We start from the raw sequence: 26,086 nt of genomic DNA on the forward strand, positions 1-26,086 counted from the left end.
AAAGAAAGCCCCTTAGGAAAGAAGTTAGAGAAGGAAGTAAAGTGAGAAAATAGACCCTAGAAAGAAAAGAAGGAGAAAGTAGAAACAATCGCTCTATTATAACATTAAACTCCGCAGAGAGGGGACTACCAACCAAGTCTGTTTTTGTTATTTTACCTCCCGTTACCAGGTCCTGATTTCGCTTATTTATATATTTGTTTTTTTTTTAGATTACTATTGCACCTCATACTTGTAATAGGTCCAGAAACATAGACCACGTCTTTTGAAATTGGTCTGCTTTACCTGCTAGGAGGAATCTCATCTCTTCCAGGTGTAATGTTTCAAACATATTTGATATCCACATTTTTATTGTTGGTGTCGGCGCATTTTTCCAGAATTTAAGTATAAGCTTTTTTCCCATTATTAGCCCGTAATTAAATAAATTCTTCTGAAACACGTTTAATTCAGGGTTATCTTCCGATATTCCGAAGATAATCCATTCTGGTTTTGGTACCAGTTTTATTTTGATCAATTTTGAAAAAATCTCAAATTTTTCATACCAGAATTTTTGGATTTTTGTACAAAAAACAAAGAGTGCGCTATGGTAGCTTCTTGACATAGGCATTTATCACAGACTGGTGAAACATTGGGGAAGATTTTATTTAATTTAGTTTTTGAATAATATAATCTATGTAATGTTTTAAATTGGATGAGCGTATGCCGTACGTTGATCGAACATTTATGCACCTGTAGTAAATGATTATCCCAGGTCCCTTTTGAGATTTTTATAGCTAATTCTTGTTCCCAATCTTTTCTAATTCCATCTGTTGTGGGTATTTCTATGTTTAAAATGATGTTATATAAGTACGATATTAAATTAGCTGATTCCGCCTTGGTCTTCATTGCTTCATCCAATAAGTCGGAAGCCATATTATGATAGACTTTTGTGTATTTTTTCAAATAATCACAGATTTGAAGATATTTAAAATATTGGTTATTTTTCAAATTATATTTCAGTTGTAGTTGTTGAAATGACAGTAAATTCCCTAATTCATACAGATCTTCGAGCGTTTTAATTCCCATTCTTTCCCATTGTATAAATGATTTGTCTATGATTGATGGTTTAAACGATGGATTATTGACTATTGGTATTAAAAGAGATAGGTTTCTTAATTTTAGAGTCTGTTTTATTTGTTTCCATGTTCTTATTGTGTTATGTATAATTGGATTTTTATTATAATTTTTATTATTCAAATTTGTTGGTGAGAGGATGATCGCTCCTATATTACTCGGGGAGCAGTCCCCTTTTTCCATTACCATCCAGTCCGCCTGCTGTGCAGAATTGTCCAGCAGGTGAATCATATTTTTAATATTTACTGCCCAGTTATAATACATAAAATTAGGGAGCGCTAGACCCCCCAGCTCTTTTCGTTTATTAAGGTGTGCTATTTGTATTCTATGGGATTTATAATCCCATATAAAATTTGTAATGTCTGAGTCCAATTTTTTGAAAAACTTTTTTGGGAGGTATATAGGTATTGATTGAAATAGGTATAGAATTTGTGGTAAGAAAACCATTTTAATAGCATTTATTCTGCCTATTAAGGACATCGGAAGTGTTTTCCAGAATTTAATCAGATTATTCAATTTCTTGAGTAAAGGATTATAATTGGCTTTAAACATATCCTGGTAATTTCTAGTAATTTCAATTCCCAAATATTTGAATTTTTCTGTGGCTATTTTAAAGGGAAATTTCCGAAGCTGTGTTGAGTCTTTTGGTTTTATCGACATAATTTCACTTTTGTTCCAATTTATTCTATATCCTGAAAAGGATCCAAAGTCCTCTATTAAGTTTAATATGTTTGGTATACTAATTTGTGGTTTTGTGATGTACAGTAGTACATCATCGGCATATAGGGATATTTTATTCTTTGAGTATTTTGTATTATGACCATAAATATCCGGATGAGTTCTTATTTTTTCAGCAAGGGGTTCAATTATCAAAGCAAATAGCAGCGGTGATAATGAGCATCCTTGTCTATTGCCCCTTGATAGTTCAAATTTCGAGGATAAGATATTATTAGTTAATATTCTAGCCGTAGGTTTGTTATATAATAGTTTTATCCATGCGATAAAGTTTTCTCCCAATTGGAATTTTTGCAATACTTTAATCATATAATCCCATTCTACTTGATCAAACGCTTTTTCTGCATCCAGTGAGATAATAGATAACTCTTGGTCGTGAGGTTTATGTGAGTGCATTATGTTAAGCAAACGTCTCAAATTATTAAATGAATGTCTCTTAGGTATAAATCCTGTTTTGATCTCCATTTATTAATCTACTAACGTACCTGCTTAATCTACTGGCTAGTGTTTTCGCTATTATTTTTTGATCCGTATTTAACAAAGCAATAGCTCTATATGAACCTGGTTCTTCTATGTTTTTATCTTTTTTAAGTATTAATGTGATCGTTGATTCTGCTAATGTTTCGGGTAAGCTTTGCTCTTTAAAAGCGTGTGTATACATTTTCTGTAATCGTGGGGTAACTATATCATAAAAGGCTTTATAGAATTCACTACTGAATCCATCTGGTCCTGGTTTTTTACCATTCTTTAGTGTTTTTATTGTGTCTTCTATCTCCTTAGAAGTAATTATTGCTCCCAGTTCCTCTTGTTCCCTCAATTCTAATTTTGGAAGGTTACAATCTTCCAGAAATTCTGAGATTTTATTATTATCTATTGACGTTTTAGATGTATATAAATTTTCGTAGAATTGAGCAAATCTTTTATTGATATCCTTGGGTAGTGTTAATAATTCCCCACTATCTGATTTAATCTTTAGTATTGCATTCTCTTTTTTTCCCGTTTTTTTTCAACTGGCGTGCTAAGAGTTTGTGGGGTTTGTCCCCGAATTCAAAGTGTTCTTGTTTTGTAACTTGGAATAATGTTATAACTTTCTCTGACAATAATTTATTCAGCTTGAATTTCAATAATAGGATTTTATTATGTTTATCCATAGTTGGATCTTTAGCATTATCTATATCTAATTGTTTTGTTTGTTCTTCTAAATGTCTTTGTTCTTTCTTATTCTTTTTATTTTGGTAAGCTTGAAATGAAATAATGACTCCTCTAATAAATGCTTTAAAGGATTCCCATAATAGCGTGGGGGATATATCTGGTGTATCATTTATCTCAAAGAATAAGTCCATCTGTTTTTTTAGATATATACTCCCTTGTGGGTCTTTTAAAAGTTGCGAATTAAACCTCCAGAACGATTTATTCATGGACATTCCTTCTAATTTTAAAACAAAGGTTAAAGGAGAGTGATCTGAAATCGCATTAATGTGGTATTTAGGATTCATAGTGTGTGTAATTAATTTTGTATCCACAAGAAAATAATCTATCCGTGAATATGTTTTATGCACCGTTGAATAGAATGAGTAGTCCCTTCCCGTCGGATTTGCAATCCTCCATACATCTGATATATTTGTGTTTTCCATATATGTATGTAAGAGTTCACTGGTTTTAGATTTCATATTACCTTTTTGTTTTTGCATCGATTTATCTAAATAAGGGTCTAAAACACAGTTGAAGTCCCCTCCGATTATAACATTTTGATAATTAAATTCGGCAATTTTATTCAGAATTTTAGTAAAAAATTGAGGGTTATCAAAATTGGGCGCATATATATTCATCATTCTATTTCTAATATTTCGGCAGAGACCCACTGAAGTATTGGAGGCTCAAAATGTGATAAAGTTCTTAAACCTAATCCTTATATATGATGAATTGTGTTAACTTTTCATTTTTGTTGCTATTGCAATTAACATAAAGACAATACTTTATTCTGTATTAATAAAAAAAAATACTAATTTCAAAGCAGTTAATGAGGGGCCGGACGGCACAGTTGCTGCTAGAGCGCTAGAGACCGCGGTTCGATCCTGACTACGGGTGCTGTCTGTATAGAGTTTGTATGTTTTCCTTGTGACCTGCTTGGGTTTCCTCCCACACTCTAAAAACATACAAGTTTGTAGTTGAATTGACTCCGGTAAAGATTGTAAATTGTCCCTAGTGTGTGTAGGATACTGCTAATGTGTAGTGATTGCGGGTCGGAGCAGACTCGGTGGGCAGTTTTTCACTCTATCTCTAAACTAAACCGAGCTAAACTAATTTAACGTTGCAAGTAAGTAAGTAAGTAAGTAAGTAAGTAAGTAAGTAAGTAAGTAAGTAAGTAAGTAAGTAAGTAAGTAAGTAAGTTTATTGGCCAAGTATTCACATGCTCCTCCCACAAGTAACAACAAAGCCCTCAATGGGCTTGTACCCACCTACATTAAAAGTCTTCTCACCCACTACACCACCTCCAGGTCCCTCAGATCAGCCGACTTGGGGTTGCTGAATGTCCCGCGGTCTAGGCAAAAGCTCAGGGGCGACCGCGCCTTTGCGGTTGCAGCTCCTAGACTGTGGAACAGCATCCCCCTCCCCATCAGAACTGCCCCCTCCATCGACTCCTTTAAGTCTAGACTAAAAACTTATCTGTTCTCCCAAGCCTTTCCTGACATCCTCTGAGCGAGGGCTATTTGTATATATGTATGTAGCTTGCTTGTGTATACTATTCTTATAACAAATGTAAAGCACTTTGGTCAACGAGAGTTGTTTTTTAAATGTACTATATAAATAAATGTGACTTGACTTGACTTGACATATAGTGACAGTAACGAATGACTCAGAAAACATTAATAATAATAAAACATTAATGATAAAATACCATTGATCAAGCATGTGAGCCAAAAAAATACCAGATCAAAGGGAGGCTATGGATTTTTGGCAGTTGAGTAGAGCAACTACTCGTGGATAAAAACTGTTTTTATGTCTGGCTGTGGCAGCTTTGACAATCCGGAGTCGCATTCCAGAGGGAAGTGATTCAAAGAGTTTGTGGCCAGGGTGAGAGGGGTCAGAGATGATCTTGCCTGCTCGCTTCCTGGCCCTTGCAGTGTACAGTTCATCAATGGAAGGAAGGTTGCAGCCAATAATCTTCTCTGCTGATCGGACGATTCGCTGCAGCCTCCAGGTGTCGTGCTTGGTGGCTGAGCCAAACCCGACCATGACGGAGAAGGTGAGAACAGACTCTAAGATGGCCATGTAGAATTGGACATAAAGCTTTGTTGAATGGAAACAAACCAAGTTTCTTTAATGTCTAATTGTTCTTCTACTTCATCAGCCTTGGTTTCTTGTGAGTGACATACCGACAGTGTCAAACATTGGCTGATAATTGACGTTGTATTTCTTATATCATTCAGGATTTATTGAAGAACCGTAATTAGCTTAGGTGACTACTACACCTCAGAAATATTTAATTAACTACTGCCTGAATTAATTAGATTTGGATTACGGATGATTTCATTTCCTTTAGTTTCTCCACTTTACATGGATACTGAGGTTAGGATAACTCTGCCGGTGACAGGATAATGGATAAGGAGTCGAAGACACATAATGGTGAGTTTGACCAGTCTAATGAAAAGGGGAATTAGGGAGACAGAGGAGAATATAATGACTCTAGGGCATCGTCTTAAAAGTGTTTTGTTGAAACAAAAAGTCATGAATCAAACCATACAACCCTGGTATCAAATGAAAAGGTCAGGATGTTGAGTATCCACAGTCAAAGTATCAATAAGTGGGAGGAGGAAACAGACTGGAAGCAGTGTGAAACTATCTGACATGTTAGAAGCTGAACATTATCGGTTTTGTCAAGGATTTCCACGTCGTTTCCCTCACTGTAGTTCTAGTGAAAGTGTTTTTGCCACGTTGAAGGTGATAGATAAACTCATTACTCTGCTCCAGCTTCCCTCCCTTGGTCCAGTCTCTGGAAAATTGAGACACAGGAATTGCAGATGCTTGTTTACAAAAGAGACACAAAGCGCTGGAGTAACTCAGCAGGTCAGGCAGCATCTTTGGAGGAGGTGGATGAGATGACATTTCGGGTTGGGACCCTTCTTCAGACTCACAGAGGGGAAATAATGAGACAGAACTGTCAGATGCATTCCTTGAGATTTTTGCAGTAAAATGTAACGGTCTCGACCGGAAACGTCAGCTATCCCTGTTCTCCAGAGACGATGCCTGACTTGCTGAGTTACTCCAGCATGTTGTGTCTTCACCGGTATTACTGTTTCCTGAAATACCTCCAGGCATTTCTTCTGTGTTAACAAAGAAAGTGAAATTTGGATCAGCAATCAGTGAAGCCATTGGCCCAGGTAGTGCAATGGGAAGAGGAACATGAGGGAAATTAACCCTTGGACTCTTCAGTGTGACGTGTAGGTGAATGTACCCATCAGCATGGGTAACTGGGACCAAACACAGGGGAGTTGGTGGGAATATGTGAGTTAGTAACATGGCTACAGCAGAATGGGACTGATGGGATTGCTCTGCCTTGAACTAGATAGGCTTAAAGATCTCATTCTTCCCTTCAGAAGCATGCATATATTTATATAATGGGATGGTTCACATGAGATTAAATTGCTTCTCGCAGAGATGGGTGAACCTGTGCAATTCTCTATCTCAGGCAGAGGTGCAAATTCCATCATTAGGTTCATTCAATAAAGGTCTGATAGACTTACTTTCAACTCTGTTGTTCCGTAATTGGACTCTAATATTCTTTTGTACTACTCAGGCTTTGCACTACAATCTTGCACCATTCCAAAGTTTTATACTCAATGTTGCATTTATTGCTGTATTTATCCTTGTGGCTATTTAGAGGCAAGCGGGAACATTGCTGGAGATGTTGCCGGGATGTGGCACATCCTGGGCGGCAGAAGGCTCCCAGGATGTGCTGCTGAGCTGAAATAACCAGCGGGCCGAGAGCAACCCAATGGGCCGAGAACAAAGTGGGTCCCAGTGGGCCGCCTGCAGCCACATGCAGTGGCCAGCCTGGTTTGTTGCTGCGAGAAGATAAGACTGTACTAAGAACTTTTGAAACTTTGTTGGTGCCAAAAACGTGGCGGCTCTTTGTGTACTGTCTGGGTGAAGTCTGCTGTATGATTTTACTGGGTTGTAAACAAAAACAAATCATTTTATTGTAGCTAGGTAGAGGTGGCAATAAAGTGTAATTGAATCATAGAAAATGGCGTTGAGGTAGATCACCATGATTATAAGGTTATAAGGTCATAAGGTCATAAGTCATAGGAGTAGAATTTGGTCATTCGGCCCATCAAGTCTACTCCGCCATCCAATCATGGCTAATCCATCTCTCCCTCCCAACCTCATTCTCCTGCCTTCTGCCCATAACCTCTGACACCTGAACTAATCAAAAATCTATCTATCTCTGCCTTAAAAATATCCACTGACTTGGCCTCTACAGCCTTCTGTGGCAAATAATTCCACAGATTCACCACCCTCTGACTAAAGATATTTCTCCTCATCTCCTTCCTAATAGAATGTCCTTTAATTCTAATGGTATGACCTCCAGCCCTAATCTCTCCCACTAGTGGAAACATGCTCTCCATATCCAAGATCTCAATGGTGGAACTGACCCCATGGATGGCTTTTGTGTAGGAAGGAGCTGCAGATGCTGGTTTACACTGAAGATAGACACAAAACGCTGGAGTAGCTCAGTGGGTCAGGCAGCATGTCTGGAGTCCACAGAAGGATTTCAGCCCAACACATCACATATTCCTTTTCTACAGAATTGCTGCCTAACCTGCTGAGTTACATCGACACTTTATGTCTAACTCCCGTGGATGTCTTGTTCTTGCTCCTATCTCTTATGATCTTATGATTGATTCTACAAAAAGCATTGATGGGCGAAGTTCCACTGGTTCTGCTCCGAACGTCATTGAACTCTTGACTCTTGATGGGATACTTTCCACTTGCCTGCTTTAGTGCAGGTTTAATAACATCCACGAAATTCAACAACATCCAGGTCATACCTGCTCACTTGAAAGGCAACCCATTCACAACCCACCCAGGTACATTAGCAGACATTTGTACAATCGACGGGATCCACTGTCATAAGTCACCATGATTCCATAGACAGCACCTTCCAAACCCACTGCCTCTACCAACTTGAAGGTCAAGTTCAGCAAGAGCAGGGGAACATCACCACCACGAAGATGTTTTGCAAGCCACACACCATCCTGACTTGGAAATATGTCACCATTCCTTCACTCTGACTGGGACAAACACCAAGCAACTTTGTGGGTGTGCCCTCCCTTGAAGGACTGCAGCAGCTCACAGAGGTAGCTCACCACCACCTTCTCAAAGGTACTTACAGGAAAGATGCAGATGCAGCCCAGTGGCGCAGTGGTAGAGTAGCTGACTACAGGTGCTGTCTTTAAGTAGTTTGTATGTTCTCCCTGTGACCACATAACAAGCGGAAGTGCTGAGTTACTCCAGCACTTTGTGTTCCAGCCAGGATTCTAGCACCTGCAGTTCCTTGTGTCTCTGACTGAGATTTGAAATATTTCCACTGCAGGGAGCTAAGAGATTTTGGGAATAACTGGACTTCCGCTTGTTATACCCAAGATCTTTCCAGAGACCACTGGACATGCATAGTCAGGTAGAAATAAAGAACCACAGATGCTGGATTATACCAAAGATAGACACAAAGTGCCGAAATAACTCAGCGGGTCAGGCAGCATCTCTGAAGAAAAAGGAAGGGTGATGTTTCGGGTTGGGACTCTTCTTCAGACTTTTTGGGTGGGGACATTATTCCATTTATCCTGTATCTGTACACACTGAATGGATCGATTGTAAACATGAATAGTCTTTCCACTTGACTGGTTAGCACACAACAAAAGCTTTTCACAGTACCTCGGTACATGTGACAATAAACTAAACTCAAACCATTCTCCAGACAAGTCTGAGGAAGGGTCCGGACCTGAAACGTCATCCATCCTCTTTAGATAATAGTAGATAACAGATAATAGAGATAATAGACAATAGGTGCAGGAGTAGGCCATTCGGCCCTTCGAGCCAGCACCGGCATTCAATGTGATCATGGCTGGTCATCCCCAATCAATACCCCGTTCCTGCCTTCTCCCCATATCCCCTAACTCTGCTATCTTTAAGGGCCTGTCCCACTCACGCTACTTTTCAGCAAATGGCGTTGACCTTCAAGCTCGGGGGCATTCACCTGAAAAACCGTGAGCTGGATCGATCGTCAGCGATGAAACCGCGAGCTGGATCGACCGTCAGCACACACGAACACATCGCAAAGGCGGAGGCCAGGGAAAGTGGGGGAGTGCTGTCTGAAATTCACACGGTGCAAAGCCAGGGTATATTGACAAAAAGTTTGCTTCGTTTAATCAGCTGAAATCAAAATTTAACCTTTCCAACTCATTTTTTTCGCTATCTCCAAATTAGGCACTACGTTAAAGATCAAATTGCAAATTTTCAAACCATGCCTGACAGTTGCCCACTCTATGAGCTCCTGCAGCTTCCTCCAGACTCCAAACATCTAATATCTCGCTTTGTGAGTCTATTCACCACCTCTGTATCCACTACCCATCTGAAAGAAGCCTGGTCTACTGAGCTGAATTTCGAGGTGTCTGACGACACTTGGAATGAAGGTCTGACCAGAATCCAAACTTGTTCGATCAATGTCAGGTATAAACTGATTCAGTTTAAAGTCATCCACAGACTCCATTACTCAAAGACCAAATTACATCGAATCTATCCTGCTATTTCTCCATTATGTGACAGATGCAAAAGTGCAGATGGTTCTTTAACACATATTTTCTGGCTCTGTCCTCATATACAAATATACTGGTCTAAAATATTTGTGGTTTTCTGGGTTCTATGGAAAAGATATTCTCCCTGATCCAGAACTGGCACTTTTTGGATGCTCAGAGACTGCTTTGTACTTCACATCTGAAGAACAACAAGCACTGATGCTTGGTATGGTGGCAGCCAAGAAATGATCCTAACAGACTGGAAATCATCTACACCCCCCTGCTTCGAAAAATGTCTCAATGAAATGATAATAATCATACAAATGGAAAGGATACGCTTCTACAACTCCAAGGTACCAAACAACTTTTTAAGTGTTTGGGGACCATTTATCAACCATCTCAAAGTCCAATAATTTCATAATTTCATATTATCTGCAGTGATGTAGTCCTGTGACCTGCTTTTGCAATGCATGACTGTGTAGCACCATGTGGATTGTACCAATACTGTTATGTCTGGCGGCTTTGTTTTATTTATTTATTTATTTATTGGAAAAAAATTATAATTATTTGTTTTTCCTTCCTTTTTTTTTCCTGTTGTCTTTTTCAGTTTTTATTTATTTATTTATTTTGTTGTTGTTGTTGTTGTTTGTTTTGTTCTGTTTTGTTATAAAAAATTGTATAAAATAATAAAAAATATTAAAACTAAGCAAAGCCAGGGTGATACCCGCGATGAACAGGAAGGTAAAAGATTGCTAGCACAGTTATGATAAATCCTTTAGAGAGGGGAAGGGGGAGGGGGGAGGAGAAGGAGTGGAGACACTTTTAAGAAGCCAGACAACTTTTAATAAAGTTTTGCGGGCTTTTAACATTACCAGTCGGTTTTCCTTGGTTCTGAAAACTCGTGCTTACGTTATTTCCCCCCAATGAGTCAATTAAAATGCTGGTCAGCAAAGGAGATTGGCTATAGCTACCTCGACTACATGGCAAACCCACTACCACTGCGTTACGAATTCAAAAGAACCATGCCGACCAATTTTTGCTCGCGGGAATTTTTTCAGCATGTTGAAAATTTCCCTTGACCAAATTGAGGCCGCGAGTATGCAGGTACTTCTCTCGAGCATGAAGGAGAGTTACAGTGACCTCCTAGGTCCACGTGTCAACCATGCTGTGAGTTTGTGGCGAGCGCAAACTCTTCTAAACTCGCAAATTAGGTCGATTAAGATGGCGCCTGCCTTTGGCAACATTTTGCCAGCAGCTCAACAGAAGATAATTAATTACAGCTTCACTCAACTCACATGCATTAGAGAAACGGCAAAAATCAGCGCCGCATCGGACAAGCTGCTAGTGCACTTGAAGGCACTAGTGATATTGCGATCTGCTGACTGTGGAAGCCCCCGACCCCTCGATCGCTGGAGAACACCTGACCCGACTGAGGAACACAGGTACTGTATTTGGAAACACCGGGGAGACCTCCGGAGCGGAGGAGCAGGATTTCCCAGGAGCAACGGAGCTGGAGCTGCCGTCTGTGAGGGAACCCCCATTCAGAATCAGAATCAGAATCAATTTATTTGTCATTTGGACCCCTGGAGGTCCAAACGAAATGCCGTTTCTGCAGCCATACATAACACACAAATAGACCCCAGACACAACATAATTACATTTAACATAAACATCCATCACATAACTGTGATGGAAGGCCAAATAAACGTATCTCTCCACTGCACTCTCCCCCCCCCGATGTCAGAGCCAAAGTCATAGCCCCCGGCTGGCGATGGCGATTGTCCCGCGGCCATTGAAGCCACGCCGGGTGGTGCGAGGTCGCACACCGGGTCTTGATGTTGGAGCCCCCGGTGTGCGCTCGCAGAGTCCGCGGCCATTCCAGCCGCGCGGGGCAGCGGTGTCAGGCCCCGCTCCAGGAGCTCTTCGACCCCGCAACTCGGGCGGGAGAAGTCGCCGCCGCAGAAGCCCCGAAAAGCGGTCTCCCCCCAGGGAGCCGTGGGCTCGGCGCCGTCGTCCACAGACCTGTAGAGAGCCTCCGACTCTCCGGCAGCAGCAGCAGCAGCAGCAGCAGCAGCAGCAGCAACAGCAACAGCACCAGCAGCAGCAGCAGCAGCAACAGCACCAGCAGCAGCAGCGCTCCTCCACCGCTCCGGATCCGGCCAGCTCCGCGACGGTGAGGTGAGTCGACACCTGAGTCCCCGGTCTCTTCCTGTTGGAGGCCGCTCCTCGTTATGGCCTCAACGACGACTGAGACCCGACGAGAAAAGGTCGGGTCTCAGTGCAGGGAGAGATTCAAAAAGTTCCCCCCCCCCTCCCATCCCACCCCCACCCCCCCCCCCCCCACACACACCCCAACATAAAATAACAAACACTACATAAAAACACAGACAAAAAATAATAAAAACGCGGACAGGCTGCAGAGGCCGCTGCTGGCCAGAGCCGCGCCGCCTACCGGATAGAGCAAGTTCGCAGAAACAGCAGGTACAGTGAGCACAGTACCTGGAAACTACGGGGAGGCCTCCATTGTATCCGGAAAGGTGGCCGACGGGCAGGACTTCAGGTCAGACTGAAGCGCAGGGGACTTCGACCCCCTCTCCCTACTATCCTACTGGCCAATGTACAGTCCCATGAAAACAATGTGGAGGACTTAAGGGCAAGGCTGCTTTACCAAAGAGAGCTGAGGGAATGCTCTGTGTTCTGTTTCACATAGACATGGCTCACCCCCAGCTCCCCAGACTCAGCAGTCCAGCCTGAAGGTTACTCCATCCACTGCATGGACCATAAACTGGCATCTGAGAAAGGGATAGGGGGGGGGCATCTGCCTCATGGTCAACTCTGTGTGGTGCTCAGACATGGCAGTCCTATCCAACTCCTGCTCTCCACACCTGGAACATGTGGCGGTGAAGTGCCGCCCCTTCTACCTACTGAGGGAATTCATCTCCATCCCTCCCCAGGCAGATGTCCATCTGGCACCGTGGGCAGGCCCGGCCTTCGGAGGTGCAGGGCCCAATTGGGAACAATTTTGGTGAGCCGCAGGTTCCCAGCCAAGGTCTATAGAATCATAGAAATGTAAATAAAGTCTATTATAGACTTTATATCTCTATGGTAGAATGGAAAGTAATCAAAATGTGCACTTAAAATGTGCCTGCGAGTTAATGGACCAAACAGATCTAAGCTACATTTTAATATAAAATTGCATCCATGTAAGCCTACAAGTAACAAACAAAATGTGTAGATCACCTCTGAAAAGTACATAGTTATAATACCACGTTTTAGTGACTGTGAAATGAAAACAAAGTAAGTTAATTAACTCGATGCTGGAAAACCAATAACTATTGACGAAAAACCAGTCCAGGCATTAAATTTTGGGCATGGTGGGACAGGCCCTTTAAGAGCCCTATCTAGCTCTCTTTTGAAAGTATCCAGAGAACCAGCCTCCACCGACCTCTGAGGCAGAGAATTCCACACTCACAACTCTGTGTGGGAAAAAAATGTTTCCTGGTCTCTGTTCTAAAGTGTTTTCTCGTCTCTTTCTTCAGAGATGCTGCCTGTCCCATTGAGTTACTTCAGCACTTTGTGTCTATCGTGGTTAATCAGGTACGGGGAGATGAAGTAGTGCAGCATGCTGAATAAAGGCCAAATAATCCAAATATATGAAGAAGAACCGACAAATCAATAAGACGTGGGGTGCTATGGAGACGCAGACATCTTCAAGATCCCAGCTTCATTAGTCAGCAGACAATACAAGAGTCTAATTGCATCGCTAATCTGATTCTTTTTTTGCTGAGGGCAATTACTCCACCAAGAAACATCAGCACAGCGCTGTGACCAAGATGGGCCCAGCTTTATCGCAAACAATTCCCAGCGTGTTTTATTCATTGATAGGCGCGAGCACTACCGAGCCTATGGACACTGATGATGTGGGAAGAGTTTTTGCACCGTTTAGTTTAGTTTAGTTCATTTTAGTTTAGTTTTAGTTTAGAGATACAGTGCAGAAACTAGGCCCATCGGCCCACCGAGTCCGTACTGACCAGTGACACTATCACTGTACACTAACACCATCCTATACACTGGAGACAATTTACAATCTTAACAATTTTAGTTTTGTATGTGTTTTTTTGTTTTGTTATTCTTATCTTAGTCTTAAAAAACTTTTTTTTTTTAAGTTCTTATATCCTTGGAAACTTTATTCTTGAAGCTGTCCGGAAAGTGGATAGCGCGCAACAAAACAAGCGTTGTGGACGTGTCAAAAAAAAAAAAGCTGAACTATTCTGAATTAAAAGTTTGAAATACAAAATGCATGTATTCAAATTCCTCTTGCTTTCTATACTTTTTCGGGGACGTGACAGTTTAACAAACGTGTAGCTTTCCAGAGTCGTCAGTAGTCGGGAGGTTAATTCGGATGATGTGCGTGTGTGGATCTTGTCTTGTTCTGAGTTTGAAGTCAGTCAGTGAGACGCGTGCCTTGTTTCACACATTCGTTCCAGGTTGTCAGGTTTGAAGCCGGATCTTCGGCTTCGTTTCAACTGTTTGCGGAGAAATGCGAGAAGAACCTAGATCTTAGATACACACACAAAGTGCTGGAATAACCCGGCGGGCTAGGCTGCATCTCTAGAGACAAGGGATGGGTGACGTTTCGGGTCGGGATCCTTCTTCAGACTCTCGGAACCCATGTTCTCTGGAGATGCTGCCTGACCTACTGGCTCCAGCACTTTGTGTTAATGTTCGGTGAACCATCGCCTGTAGTTCCTTTCGGCACACTAAACCAGATTTTTATGTTTATGGGAATACATCGATTAATTCTCCCAATTGGAACCGCTAAAAATACAACAATGCCTTTAGAATAATTCAGATAAGGCACGGCTTTGTGTGATCAGAAATCTGCATGATAACCTTGAAATTGTGGCATAACGCTGTTAAACTTTGGTAAAGAATCTATGGGAGGAATTTCATCACAGGGAAAGGTCAAAGAGCCAGGGTGTTTCAATTTGATCCAACGCCGATGCTGCGAATATCGAGTCGTAGAGTGATACCGCGCGGAAACATGCCCTTCGGCCCAACTTGCCCACATAGCACAACATGTCCCATCTACACGTCCCACCTGCCAGCTTTTGGCCCATATCCCTCTAAACCTACTCTATCCATGTACCATCATGCTGTGGTATCATCTTCCCCAAACTCCACGAGCGGCACAGCGGGTAGAGTTGCTGCCTCACAGCGCCAGAAACCTCGGGAACTACCTATGTGTAGTTTACACGTTCATCCTGTGACCCCGTGGGGTTTCTCCCAAACACGCGAGGGTCCGAAGGTGAATTGGCCTCTGTAAAGAAAATGAATCACCTAGTGTGTAGGGAGTGGATGAGTAAGTGGTATAACAATGAACTAGTGTGAACGAGTGATCGATGGTCAGTGTGGACTCGATGTGCTGAAGGGTCCGTTTCCATGCTGTATTTCTAAAACAAACTATCGTCGATCCAGTCTTTATAAGGCGTGGAATAAGGCCATTCAGCCCACGCCCCTTCACACCAGTTCCATGTTCTCCCACTTTCTCATTCACTCCCTGCATACCAGGGGGGGATTTAATAAAGCCAATTAATCTACGTGGGAAGAAACCGAAGCCCACCCACACGGTCAAAGAGAGAACGTGCAAACTCCACGCTGACAGCACCCGAGGTCAGGATCGAACCCTATGAGGCAGCAGCTCTACCCGCTGCGTTACTGTGCCGCCTTAGAGTAGAGGCTTCAGAACTCGAACACAGTCAATGCCAGCCGCCAGGTTGTTCAAGAAAGCGTCGGGATTAGTTTCAGAGTAACAGGCCACTCGGCCCATTAGTAGCCTCCTCTCCTTCTATTCACCGCATGTCTACGGCTACTACTGCCTCGTACAAACTCAAATCCTGTTTCAATCAAGTTGGAAAGTACTGCTGAACAAGTGGGACTTACCTGTGGCTTGTCCAAGCTGTTTGCAGACAGCCTGCCCTCCAGAGATACGGTCACTCTCCCCAGATGCGGGCAGCCGAGGAGGACGGGAACAGGGACGGAGAGGAGTTAGTGACTTAAACAAACTCACCGTCACCGCTCAGAGTGAAAAGTTGCACTGACAGGCGGCGAACGCAGCGCCGAGACCCTCTCATTCACTCTAGATTGGTTCATAGAAATGTTGACAATACATCCATTGAAAGCTATTGTGGATATTCGACATTTTTTAAATAGCTGAACAGATAGGACAATATGGGGGGGGGGGTGGTTGGGGAGGGAGGAGGGAGGAGGAGGGGGGGGGGGGGGGGGGGGGGGGGTTGTGAACGGCGTGGTCGGTGGGTGAAGTAAATTGGATGGCCCAATCTGACCTGCAGTTAGAGTGCAGTGAAAACAAGAATAGGAAATATGTTTGTATCTGTAATGAACCAAAGCTGGCCTCGGAGAGAAAGCGCCGCCGGTGTGTATGGCTGCAGCAAGCATCAACATACAACAAATACAATCAAGGCTGTGAAATGTAAAAGGCATCATGAAATGTATAAACCGGACACCTTGCACAAAAGTAGGGTAATTTATCAGACGACGAAAGAGCTGATTTATTGATACATTTGCCAGTAACAATCGCAAATTTGCACTAATTCATACCTATGTTGGTAACACCATCCTCGATGATAGGAGATGTACAAACGAGAGCCCGGGAGGTAATGTCGTTGCTTTATGTTGCTGTTTTAGACTTAGATACAATCAATATGCAGCCGGAGAGTTAAAATGCAGAACATTCTAGTTTTGAGAATACGTTAAAGTAATTATTTCATTATTTAATTAATGAAAGAGATGTGTGTATGTGTGTGTGTGCTCGCCTGGTTGTGTGCGTGTTCGTCTCTGTGCGTGTGTGTGTTTGTGGCTCCGCCTGTGTTTGTGTCTGTGTGGGTGTGTGTCCATCTATGTATGTGTCTGCGTGTTTGTGTGTGTCCGACTGTGTGTGTGTCTGTCTGTGTGTCTGTGTGTGTCCCCCTATGTGTGTGTGTGTGTGTGTGTGTGTGTGTGTGCCTGCCTGTGTATGTGTTTGTGTGGGTGTGTGTATTTGTCCCGCCTCTATTTATGTGTGTCTGTGTGTGTCCACCTTTGGCTTTGTGTGTATGTGTGTGCGCGCGTCTTCCTCCGTTTGTGTGCGTGTGTCTGTGTGGGTGTGTGTGTGTCTCTCTCTGTACGTGTGTGTGTGTGTGTGTGTGTGTGTGTCTCTCTCTCTCGTGTATGTATGTCTCTCTGTCTGTCTGTCTGTCTCTCTCTCTCTCTCTCTCTCTCTCTCTCGCTCTATGTGTGTGTGTGTGTGTGTGCATGTTTCACGAGAGCACAATTACGTGTACAGGACTCCGTCACAAGAAGTGTAGAATTCTTAAGACACAGGTGTGAGAGAAGCATGAAGGGTGAGCCTTGTGGGGTGTGGTGGTGGGAACCGAGCGGAGCTGGAGTTAACTGAACTCCTGTCAAGTCTAATGGAGCTCGAGTGCAGCTTCTCGTTACTCTGGGCGTCACCTTTCCACAGAATAAGATCATCTGTCTGACCGATGTCACTTTTAAATATGACAGATGAGGTTTTCATTACCATCGTCCCGAGGCTTCTGAAACTGAGTGAGAAAAAAAAATCCTTTTCAGTGACTGGTGGAGCCGCTTGAATATGGCATATTCATCTGAAAATTGTAGCTATCACACACAGTCCTATCAATGCATTACCTGATTATTTATTTCAGCTATTGAAACCATGGCTGCAGGACTCCTGGCAGAAATGCAAGCTGTCTGCCTCACCATCTGAGGTACACCTGAACTATTACACACCATCAAAGGCTTAATTTAACTATTGCATTACAGGAGCTTGATGCCAGACTGCGATCACCTGCGATATTGTGGGAAATGGATATGTAATATCAGTACATGGATGGGAAACAGCAGTGAGCAGATGCCACGGGTCCCCCCTGACATTGAACACAGGTTTTGAAAAACTGAAGCTGTCCATTGTTAGTGCAGGATGAATTATGCTTTGATTGAAAAAAAAACACATCTATTTTAAAGACCTCTTTACGGTGACACTTCCACAAAATTACTTTTGATATCCATAACTCCTGCACAATGAATAGTGGTTGGAAGGAAAGTATTTTGAATTAATTATTTCTTTTTTGTATCCTGATACACCTTAGTGTATGAATTTCTATATATATATATATATATATATATGGATTTGCGTGGATGTTCCTAGGACTTGCGGGCCTGAGGTATAGGTGAGAGGTTGAGCAAGCTAAGACTTTAATCCTTGGAGCGCAAGAGGATGAGGGGTGATCATATACAGGTGTACATAATCATGAGTGCAAGAGATCGGGATAACGCTCAGTCTTTTTCCCAGACTAGGGGAAACCGAGAACCAGAGGACATATATTTAAGATGAGGGGGGAATGATTTAGTAGGATCCTGCAGAGTAACGTTTTTTACACAAGGGGTGGTGGGTATGTGGAACAAGCTACCGGTGGAGGTAGTTGAGGTAGGTACTATCATAACATTTAAGAAACATTTGGGCTGGTACAGGTTTAGAGGGATATGGGCCAATCATGGGCAGATAGGACTAATCATAATCATAATCATAATCATAATCTTAAACATAATTATACTTTATTAGCCAAGTATGTTTTGCAACATACGAGGAATTTCATTTGCCATACAGCCATACCAATAAAAAGCGACCAAACCCATAAAATTCTCGTACAGATGGGATGTTTTGGTTGTGGGTAAAGTTGGGCCGAAAGGCCTATTTCAACACTGTATGACTCGGTGATCTGAGTAATGAATGTATTAAATGGAATAGCATTAAATTCTGCATATTGCATGGATCCCGCCAAAAGTTTCACACCATCATTTGTTAATTAATTCAAATTTGCTAAATGGTTGGAGTTACATGAACAGCAGATGTTAGTTTATATTTTAAAAAAACAGCATCTGCAGTGGAAGATGGGTCTGAGAAGTGCAAGACAAGTTTTTTTTCCGCATAGAGTAGTTGGGAGCTGCATGCATTGCTGGGGTGATGGTGGAGACAGATATAATAGTGATATTTGAGAGGCCTTTACAGTAGATAGGCGCATAAGAGTGCATGGAATGGAGGGATATGGATCATGTGCAGGCAGAGGAGATCAGACTTATGCCCCTGTCCCACCTAGGAAACCTGAACGGAAACCTCTGGAGACTTTGCGCCCCACCCAAGGTTTCCGTGCGGTTCCCGGAGGTTGCAGGTGGTTGTCAGAGGTTGCAGGTAGTGGAAGCAGGTGGGGAGACTGACAAAAACCTCCGGGAACCGCACGGAAACATTGGGTGGGGCACAAAGTCTTCAGAGGTTTCCGTTCGGGTTTCCTAAGTGGGACAGGGGCATAACTTGGCATTGTGTTGGCACAAACATTTTAGGCTGAAGGGCATGTTCTTGTGCTGTACTGTTCTTTGTTGTGTAAAGAGTCTGAAGAAGGGTCCCAACCAGAAATGTCACCTGTCCATATTCTCCAGAGATGCTGCCTGCCCCGCTGAGTTGAGCTGAGTTTAGTTTAATTTATTGTCACGTGTACTGAGGTACAGTGAAAAGCTTTTGTTGCATGCTAACCAGTCAGTGGAAAGACAATACATGATTACAATTGAGCCACCCACAGTGTACCGGTACAGGTTAAAATGAATCTGTTGTCATGGTAGAGAGTTAAAAGAGTGGAGCGATTTTAATGCAGGAATGCAGATTCACTTCTGTGACTTGTGCACAGTCACCTGGCTTGGGCGCCATCTTGTACGCCAGCACTTTGTGTCTTTATTTTGCCAAATAGTTTACCCTTCATGTTGAAAGATAGAAGTTAGATAGCATTGCACAACACTACATTTCTCCCCCACGCTCACATAATTTTGGCAGCTTTTATTTAAAACTTCAGCAAGGATTTCCAAGGATAAAGGAATTGAGGCTTTCAATGCCGCATGACATTGAAAAGATATGTGTCATCCCATGATTGTGTGGAATACAATGATCTAGAGAGAAGAAAGTAAGTTGTTGCTATAGCAATGGGGTCAGACCTGTACAGAGAGTTGCAAAGCCAATTAATACTCTACAGCAAAGGTGGTTTTTGCAAGGTTTTAATGCTGAAATACATAATATTTTCACATCTCCGCTCGTTTTAAGTGAGACCAAACTTCTGTCAAACTCTTTGATTGATTTGCCCTGCAACCTTTCACAGGACCAGATGTTCACTTGGCCTGCTCTGCCCAGCAGTTACTTCATTATTTTTTTTTCACCTGCAACTGCAACGTGACAAAGGCCAACTCCTCCAGAGTGAGGTCGGCACTCTGACCTCCAGTCCGCCACTGATCGTTGCCCTCTCTCGTGACCAGATGAAGCCCAGATGTTTGAAGGACAAAACTCAGAAGTGTCACGTCGTCACTGCTAATTGTTGACGGATCTGAAAAGAGTGAACAGGAAGCAAAAATGGGAGATCATTATGGTTTCTCTAACAGAATTCTTTAGCTTGAATGAAATGCATCAGTTATCCTTCACCACAAGTGGTTCTGTTTAGTTTATCTTCACGTGTGCCGAGGTACAGTGAAAAGCTTTTTGTTGCATGTGAATCAGTCGGCGGAGAGACTATATATGATTCCAACCAAGCCATCCACAGTGTACAGAGACATGGTGGGGAGATGGGAATTTTGTGCATCTGCCTCCCACCTTTGGTTCCCATTCTACTCAATAAATTGCAGCTTGCTGTCAGGTTATAAAGCAATGCCAATTTAAAACTCTAACAAAGGGGTTGAATTCTTGGCCAATTGAACTTGTGTGGCATCCATTCGGTCCTCAAGGAATTGATCATGTTGCATGCAGTAGCATTGTAATATTGTGGACCAGTATCTAGAAACCTGGGTCATTGACCTGAAGACTTGAGTTCCCATAGTGGCAGCTGGGATCTTAAACACAAATAAACAAATCTAGTCAAAACCTGGTTACAGATATGTGGACCAAATTACACTGGATGATTAGTTTAGTTTAGTTTAGTGATCCAGCACGGAAACAGGCCCTTCGGCCCACCAAGCCCACACCGACCTGCGATATCCGCACACTAACACTATCTTACACACACGAGGGACAATTTACATTTACGCCAAGCCAATTAACATACAAACCTGTACGTCTTTGGAGTGTGGGAGGAAACCGAAGATCTCTGAGAAAACCCACGCAGGTCACGGGGAGACCGTACAAACTCCGTACAGTCAAGCACCCATAGTCAGGATCAAACCTGGGTCTCTGGCGCTGTAAGGCAGCAGCTCTACCGCTGAGCTACTGTGCCGCCTTAAAAGAAAATATAGAAGAGGCTCATCTGGTTGTGGTAGAAAATGGCAGTCAACATAATCAAGGACCTTCCCCACCCCGGTCATTCCCTCTTCTTCCCAGTAGGGCAGAAGATACAAAAGATTGCAAACACCAATCCTCAGACTCAGGAACAGTGCTGAATTTGCATATTCTCTGTGTGACTGTGTGGGTTTTCTCTGGGTGCTCTGGTTTCCTTCCACATCCCAAAGATGTACAGGTTAGTAGATTAATTGGCTTCTGTAAATTGTTCCTAGTGTGTAGGATGGTGCTAGTGTACGGGGTGATCGCTGGTTAGAGCGGACTCGTTGGGCCAAAGGGCCTGTTTCCATGCTGTATCTCTAAAGTTTAAACTCTAAAACAGCTTCTTCCTGGCTGTTTTCAGACTACTGAACGGTCCTCCATTAGATAGGGCGTAGAACTGATCTTCCAACCTACCCATTGCAGACATTGGATTTTTTTTGTCTGGAAATGTAACACTACAATGCAGAAAAAAAACTTCATTGAAGACCTTGCATTTTTTTTTCTGCACTTTTTCTGTAACACTATATTCTACACTCTGGTATTTTTCTCTTTGCACTACCTGTTGTTTAGCTTTATTGTATTACTGTGTAGTATGATCTGAATTGATCAGATTGCCCGCAAACAATAGTTTTCACTGTATCTCTGTACGCATGACAATAATAAACCAATCCAATTCCCCAGTCTAGTCAAAGTATAATTACAGACCAACCAACACGGTGGGCTTCTGTCTGAAAAAGCTGAGCAAACAAAGCTCAGGGTCAATTAGCGATAGACAATAACTTCTGCCAGTAATGACCATACTCGAGACATACTGTATCAATTAAAAATTGCTCTTTTTTCAAAAATCAATTTCTGGCTGTTGCCCACAACAAGTTATGGTTGATGTTATCAATGTAGATAATAATGAAGAATTAAAATTATGATTTTATTTTAATCTACTTAAATGTTACATTTAATTACTTTAGTGGTTGGTGCTTTCTCAATTTGAGAAGTGCTTGTGTAATTTGCTCTCCGTCGATGATATTGGAGCTGCTCAACCCATGTTTGGAGACACAAGTAACTGCAGATGCTTGAATCCTGAGCAAACGATAAAGTGCTGAAGGAACTCAGCAGGTCAGGCAGCATTGAGTTGGGTCCATTCTTTAGACAGATGGAGCAGCAGGGAGGAAGGTAGGAACAAATGAGGTAGCAATGGGGCAAAGCCTGACAGGGGGAGTCATAGAGTCCGAGTTTCATAGTCAGAAAGCCATAGATTCATACAGCATGGAAACAGGCCCTTCAGCCCAACTCACAAGACAACACCAGTCCCACTGCATGCATTTGACCCATATCCCTCTAAACCTGCCCTAACCACGTACCTACATAAATCTCTCTTGAACTTAGCAATAGTACCTGCCTCAACTACCTCCTCCGGCAGCTAATTCCATACACCCAACTCCCTTTGTATAAAAAAGTTAATCCTCAGATTCCTATTAATCTTTTCCCCCTCACCTTAAACCTATGTCTCTTGGTTCTCGATTCCTCCACTCTGGGCAAAAGACTATGCATTTACCTGATCTATTCCTCTCATGATTTTGTACACCTCTATGAGATCACTCCTCATCTTCCTGTGCTCCAAGGAATTAAGCCCTCGCCTGCTCAACCTCTCCCTATAGCTCAGACTCTCGATTCATGGCAACATCATTGTAAATCTTCTCTGCGCCCTTCCCAGCTTGACAACATCATTCCTACCACATGGTGAGCAAAACTGAACACAATACTCTAAATGTGCTCTCACCGATGATCCCTTTAATTATATGACACCATAAGCATTCCTTATGGTGCATTGGAGGGCAAATTAGTCAATGCTTTCAGGCGGACCATTGTTGGCCATTCTTAGGATAATCGTGGCACAACACTCATCCGTGGCCCAATATGCTAACCCAATATTGTGCAGGATCCCACCCACCAATCTCATAATACAACTTCTAGTTATTCAGGTCTCATCCCCCAATCTTGGATGGTCCCGGCCCCAATCACCTGATGCATGTTCTCCAGAGATGCTGCCTGACCTACTGAGGTACTCCAGCACTTTGTGTCTTTTTTGTAAATCAGCATCTGCAGTTCCTTGCATGTCCCCCAGCATCATGTTTTTCTTGCCCAAGTTTCTAGCATCTGCAGTTTCATGTGTCTTCATGCAGAGAATTGTGGACGGAGCTCAGACCATCACACAAACCAACCTCCTTTCCACTGTCTATCAACACATCATGCTACTTGGCATGGTCACCAGCATAATCAAGGACCAGTCTCACCCCAGTCACTCCCTCTTTTCACTCTACCATCAGACAAGAGGTGCAGAACTGTGAAAACGCCCCCCGCCAGGTTCAGGGACAGTTTCTTCCCAGCTGTTATCTATCAACTGAACCATCCTATCACCAACTGGTCCTGACCTATCATCTACCTCACTGGAGACCCCTGGACTATCTTTAATTGGACTTTACTGGATTTAATCTTCCACTAAACATCATTTCCTTTATCATGTGTCAATACACCGTGGATGGCTCGTTTGTAATCACATATATTCTTTCCACTGTCTGGTTAGCATGCAACAAAAGCTTTTCACTGTACCTCAGAGCACATGATAATAAACTAGACTAAACATTTGCCTAATATAGATGTCCATTTTGGCACTTTATCTTCAAGATCCTTGTACGATGCACTTTCGGAGAAGTTCCCTACATGTATGTAAAATAATTCTCCTACTGATTGATTTAAAGGTGGCAAATTCATTTTAAACCTGCAATGCTCCTCATATGCGAATGGAAATATCGATACAATTATAAACATGTTCATGTTTAAAAAGGCATTCCCAAAAAAAGCTTCATAGAATTAAGATACCAATCTGAGTCAGCAAGGCAGTGCAGTCATGTTGAATGAGTAAGATTTTTACAGCTAAATATATAACATTTGATGCTGTCAGTCAGAAACAAGAAATTTGATGAGGCAGCTGAACATCTTATAGTAAAAACGAGGGCTTTCAAACTTCCTGAACATTTTAATTGGCTTTTCCTCAATGCCCATTCCTGATTGTGCAGTTAAAGCTGCTTTGAATGAAAGTGCTGAACAGTCCAGAAATATCCAACCAGAACTGTGACTCCAAAGGCTGGCTATGTCAATCTGTAACTGTTTAACCGACCAGTCAAAGTTGCTTTAGTGCCGTGGCATTGTGAATTAAAAAAATGTTTAAAAAGAAAACAAGGGTGGCCAGGTGGCTTAGTAGTAGAGTTGCTGCCTTGCAGCACCAGAGACCTGAGTTTGATCCTGACTACGGGTGCTGTCTGTTCGGAGTTTGTACATTTTCCCTTGAACACGTGGGTTTTCTCCAGGGTGCACCAGTTTCCTTCCACACTCCAAAGGTTTGGCTTGTTAAAATTGTAAAGTGTAATTAGCATGTGTAGGGTAGGATAGTGTTAATGTGCGGGGATCGCTGGTCGGCGCGAACTTGGTGTGCCGAAGGGCCAGTTTCCGTGTTGTATCTCTAAATTAAACCACACTAAGTCACAGTTCCCACCAATGTCATTCCAATGAATAGTTCAGATCACTAGGGCACGTGGAGGTTACGGGGAGACCTAATAGAATTTTATAAAATTATGAGAGGTATAGATAGGGTAGACAGTCAGAAGCTTTTTTACAGGGTGAAAAGTATGAAGCAGGATCCCAACCCGAAATGCCAACTATCCATGTTCTCTTGAAATGCTGCCTGACCCCTTGAGTTACTCCAGCGCATTATGTCCTTTTGGAAATGTAAAATACTAGAAAGTATAACTTTAACGGGAGAGTGTCAAAGTTTAAAGGAGATGCTTTAACGTGCTGCTGCAAGTGGTGGCTTTAGGCAGATATGAGAGTGGCATTTAAGAGACTTTTGGGTAGGCACATGGATATACAGGTAATGCAAAGTTATGAATTACAGTATGTCAAGAGACGAAGTTTTATAGTTATATATCCTGAAATCGAACAATTGACATTCTTACTTGCAGTAGCACAAGAGCTATGTAAACATCGTACTCTGTAAACACCTTAATAACAAAATAATCACACACACACACACACACACACACACACACACACACACACACACCACACACACACACACACACACACACAAACACACATGCAACACACACTGCACACACAAAACACTGTACACAGTTTTTGCAGTAATAATATATATTTTTATAGATATAATATATATTTGTGTCTGTCTGTCTGTCTTTGTCTGTTGTCTGTTACTGTCTGTCTGACTGCCTGTTATATGTTCCATGTATACAGGGCTGGATTTAGATGAAGAGAGGCCCTAGGCTATTCCACTTGCAAAGCCCCTCCCAATTCCCCACCCCCACGACGAGAGGAAGATGGAAGAGTCCACCAGATTGACATCAATGTGCAGCCGAGCGTGGCCAATGAGATAAGTGCTGGAAAGCTGCGCTTTTTATTTATTGCTAGTGCTAGTGTTGAGATTTTGGCTTAAAACGCTATTATTCTGAAATGGAGGGCAAGGAAAATTACTGAAGTGTTGTTTAGAGACTACAGTGTGTTGTGACAGCATATGTAAGAAAGGCCTATGAGAGTGTCAAAAATATTATACACCAGGCGTGTATGAAAGTTTACAAAAAGGGGGGTGGCATGGCAGGATTACAAAACATTTATGTGAAATAAGTGCATGCAGCACATATCATAAGTGTGAAGCTCAAAGACCCTTGGGGCTGGGGTCCAGGGTCCTTAAGCGGGCCCTGGAAGCTCTGGAGTTTTAGATGCTCTCTGGTGCATTCTGAGCCTTATTTTGGAGCATTTTTGCACCAAATTTATGACCAATATTTCAGGAAATAATTTTGGTTGAGTCAAGAGTAATGAGTGGTTGGAATGGGATGATTGGGGTCATTGTTGGGTCAATACAATACAACAATACAATACAATTGTTGTATATATATTTTTTAATCAATAATTGAAGTTGTCCTTGTTTTAATAATCAAGTTGTACTGTAAAATGTTATGTAAAATGTTGTAAAATAACATGCAAACACTGCAAATAAAATACTGTA

The 26,086-nt window shown here is 42.4% G+C and overlaps 1 protein-coding gene across 3 annotated transcripts in view; it reads right to left on the reverse strand.

Annotated features, from left to right (window-relative positions):
- Positions 1-15,855, reverse strand: part of LOC129702280 (transcription factor Sox-3-like) — a 94,862-nt gene extending 79,007 nt beyond the window's left edge. For 2 of the 3 annotated variants that reach the window (XR_008724360.1, XR_008724356.1), the window contains exon 1: positions 15,585-15,722. The gene's annotated coding sequence lies outside the window, so the exon portion shown is untranslated. Of the gene's footprint in view, positions 1-15,584 lie in introns of all 3 variants that reach the window. The other variant, XR_008724359.1, reaches the window with a different exon arrangement.
- Positions 15,856-26,086: the final 10,231 nt, after the last annotated feature.

The sequence above is a fragment of the Leucoraja erinacea genome, chromosome 12, assembly GCF_028641065.1.
Source record: "Leucoraja erinacea ecotype New England chromosome 12, Leri_hhj_1, whole genome shotgun sequence".
Classification (NCBI taxonomy): domain Eukaryota; kingdom Metazoa; phylum Chordata; class Chondrichthyes; order Rajiformes; family Rajidae; genus Leucoraja; species Leucoraja erinaceus.